We start from the raw sequence: 4,095 nt of genomic DNA, 5'->3' as shown, positions 1-4,095 counted from the left end.
GTGGTGGTGTGTTTAAAGGGTTTGTGGGGGTGTAGTTGTCTGGGTCTCCTAAGAGGTCTGGGCAAAATAGGACTAGGCATATAAGGATAATTGTTAGTATTAGAGCTCCTAGGATGTCTTTAATTGTAAAATATGGGTGAAATGGGATTTTGTCAGCATTGGAGTCTAGGCCTGATGGGTTGTTTGATCCTGTTTCATGCAGAAATAAAAGGTGGACTATCACTAGGGCTGTGATGATAAATGGTAAGATGAAATGAAAGGCCAAGAATAGAGTGAGTGTACCTTTGTCTACTGAGAATCCCCCTCAGATTCATTCTACTAGGGTTGTTCCTACATATGGGATGGCTGATAATAGATTTGTGATGACCGTAGCTCCTCAAAATGATATTTGTCCTCATGGGAGGACGTAGCCTATAAATGCGGTTGCTATTACTGTGAATAATAAGATAATGCCAATGTTTCATGTTTCTTTGAAGTGGTAAGATCCATAATAAATACCTCGTCCTACGTGTAGGAATAGGCAGATAAAGAATATAGATGCGCCGTTGGCGTATAGATATCGGATTATTCAGCCATAATTTACGTCTCAGCAAATATGTGTTACTGATGAGAAGGCTGTGAGGGTGTCGGATGTGTAGTGTATTGCTAGGAATAGTCTGGTAACGATTTGTAGTCCTAAGCATACTCCTAGTAGGGATCCGAAGTTTCATCATGTTGAGATGCTGGCTGGTGTTGGTAGGTCAATGAATGAGTGGTTAATAATTTTGATTAGGGGGTGTTATTTACGTAGGTTTGTCATTAAGGTTTCTGTAGTTGAATTACAACTATGATTTTTCATGTCATTGGTCTTAGTTAAATGCTATGTAGGAACTATGTTTAATTATGTTTTTATTATAAGTGTAGTTCTTGTTACTTGTTTTGTGGGTTTGTCAATTAAACCCTCTCCTGTTTATGGTGGGTTGTGTTTGATTGTTGGTGGTTGCATTGGTTGTGGAATTGTATTGAGTTTTGGTGGTCAGTTTTTGGGTTTAATGGTGTTTTTGATTTATTTGAGTGGTATGTTAGTTGTGTTTGGTTATACTGCGGATATAGCTTCTGAGGAGTATCCAGAGTCCTGGGGGTCTAATTGGTTGATTCTTGGGTTGCTGGTGGCTGGTATTATTATAGAGTTATGGTTAGTGTTTTGGTTAGGTAGTGATGGTGATGTGGAGTTGGTTGTTGAGTTTAATAATATGGAGGATTGGGTGGCTTTTGAGGGAGAGAGTATTGGGTTGGTTAGTGAGGATGGGATGGGTGCGGCGGCTATGTATAGTTGCCCTGGGTGAATAGTTGTGGTTGCTGGGTGGACTTTGTTTGTTAGTATTTTCATTATTATTGAAATTACTTATGGTAATAGGTTAGGGTGAGTAGTGAGATAATAGTGATGTTTATTAGGAATGAGAATGAGTAGAGTTTAATAAGTCCTTTTTGGTTTGATGTAATAATAGAAGCAGTTATTTGTGTGTTGGCAATTGTTTTGGGGATGGCTTTTTCTAGTCAGATTAGGTCTATTAGGTTTGATGCTATGTTTTGGCTTATGGTTAGACTTTTGACTGGTAATAGGCGGTGAATAATTGATGGAAAGAATCCTAGGAGGGTGGTGAATTTGTGTGTGGTGGTAGGTGATTTGTGTGTAAGTAGTGTGGTTAGGTTATTTAGGTCTATGGCGATTATAAACCCTAGAATAGAGATTATAATGGCTATTAGTTTTAGTGATCACGGTATTGTTATTATGGGGATATTAGTTGGTGGGAGATTTGAGGCGATTACGAATCCTGCTAGGATACTTCCTAGGGCAAGGCGGTTAATAGGGTTGATTAGTTGGGGGTTATTTTCATTTATTGTGATTGTGGGGATAAATCGTGGTTTAGTTATTACAACAAAGAAGATGATTGGTGTGCTATACACAGCGGTTATTGAGGTGGCAATTAGTGTGATTAGTAGGGCTCAGGTGTTGGTGTTAGACGTGTTTAAAGTTTCGATAATTAAGTCTTTTGAGTAGAAACCTGTTAGGAATGGTATTCCTGTGAGTATGAGGCTTCCAATAGTTAAGCAGGATGACGTGAATGGTATGGGTTTTGAAAGTCCTCCTATTTTTCGAATGTCTTGTTCATCATTTAGGTTGTGAATAATTGACCCAGAGCATATAAATAGCATGGCTTTGAAGAAGGCGTGAGTGCAGATGTGAAGAAATGCTAGGTGTGGTTGATTAATTCCTAGGGTGACAAATATTAAGCCTAATTGGCTTGAGGTGGAGAATGCTACAATTTTTTTGATGTCGTTTTGTGTTAGAGTGCATATTGCAGTGAATAGTGTGGTTATTGCACCTAGGCATGGTGTTAAAGTTAGGATGGTTTGGTTGTTTTGTGTTAGTGGATAGAACCGAATTATTAGGAATACTCTGGCTACAACTATTGTGCTTGAGTGTAATAGAGCTGATACTGGTGTTGGACCTTCTATGGCTGAAGGGAGTCAAGGATGAAGTCTGAATTGGGCTGATTTACCTGCTGCAGCTAATAGAAGGCCTAACAAAGGTAGAAGATCAGTGTTGGTGCTGTGAATGAAGATTTGTTGTAGTTCTCATGAGTTTGTATGAATGGTAAATCAGGCTATAGATATGATTAGGCCGATATCTCCGATGCGGTTGTATAAAATGGCTTGTAGGGCTGTGGTGTTGAGGTCTGTTTGTCCGAATCATCAGCCGATTAATAAAAATGATATGATTCCTACTCCTTCTCATCTGATGAATAGTTGGAACAGGTTATTAGCTGATACTTGAATGATTATCGTTATTAGGAATATGAGGAGGTATTTTATAAATCGGTTTAGATTTGGGTCAGAGTGTATGTATCAAGAAGAAAATTCTGTGATTGATCATGTGACGAATAATGCTACTGGGATGAATAGATATGAGAAGTAATCGAATGAAGCTTATGACTAGTTTTATTGAGTTAATTGTCACTCAATGTCAGTTTGATGTGATTAGTTCATTATTGTTGTTAAGGAATATAAGTAGGGGAAGCAGGCTAAAGAGAAATGATAGTTTGATTGAGTTAATTACGTATTTAGGATAATTATTTGAGTTGTATTTGTTGGTGAATGATAGTAGTAAAGGGGTTGTTAGGGTTATTAGGATTAAGAAGTTTATTGAGACAGTGGTATTAATTACTTTTATTTGGAGTTGCACCAATTTTTTGGTTCCTAAGACCAATGGATTACTACTATCCTGTAAAAGTTAGGAAAGCCGTGAGGGTAGTCACAGTAGCATGAGTTAGCAGTTCTTGCTTACTTTCCTGGTAAATAAGAAATGTATTTTCTATTTTTAGATTCACAGTCTAATGTTTTATGTAAACTATATCTACATTAAGGTAACCCGAGGATGAGCTTAGGGTTAATAGAGATTAGGATGATTGGAATGATGTGGAGTGATATGATAGTTGACTCACAGGTGTGTGTTGGTGGTAGGAATTTAGTGTGATTAGTTAGTTTACCCCGTTGGGAGCTAATAAGTATGTAAAATGTGTAGGCGGCTGTTATGATTATGTTTATTCCTATTATTAGGATTGATAGGTTTGATCATGAGAATGAGGATGTAATGATTAGAAGTTCTCCAATGAGGTTAATTGATGGAGGTAGTGCTAGGTTGGCTAGGCTTCCTAGTATTCATCAAACACCCATAAGTGGGAGGATTGTCTGCAGTCCTTGAGCTAGGATTATAGTACGGCTGTGGGTTCACTCCTAGTTGGAGTTAGCTAGGCAGAATAGTAGGGAGGAGGTTAGCCCGTGGGCAATTATTAGGGCTGTGGCTCCTATGAAGCTTCATGATGTTTGGATTATAATTGCTACAATTACTAGGGCTATGTGGCTTACCGATGAGTAAGCGATTAGGGATTTAAGGTCAGTTTGTCGTATAAAGATGGAGCTGGTTATTACTATACCTCATAATGATAATATACTGAATGGGTAAGCTATGGTTTTGTTTACTAGGTCTAGTAGGATGGAGATTCGTATTATTCCATAGCCTCCTAGTTTTAGTAGTACGGCTGCTAGAACCAT

The 4,095-nt window shown here is 38.1% G+C and overlaps 1 pseudogene; it reads right to left on the bottom strand.

Moving 5' to 3' along the window:
* Positions 1–1,380: 1,380 nt before the first annotated feature.
* LOC115068715 lies at positions 1,381–4,095 on the bottom strand (annotated as a pseudogene).

The sequence above is a fragment of the Nannospalax galili genome, unplaced genomic scaffold (genome assembly GCF_000622305.1).
Source record: "Nannospalax galili isolate Female #2095 unplaced genomic scaffold, S.galili_v1.0 scaffold709, whole genome shotgun sequence".
In the NCBI taxonomy this organism is placed as follows: domain Eukaryota; kingdom Metazoa; phylum Chordata; class Mammalia; order Rodentia; family Spalacidae; genus Nannospalax; species Nannospalax galili.
The sequence above is the reverse complement of the archived record's forward strand: the minus strand, read 5'-3'. Positions and strand labels throughout refer to the sequence as shown.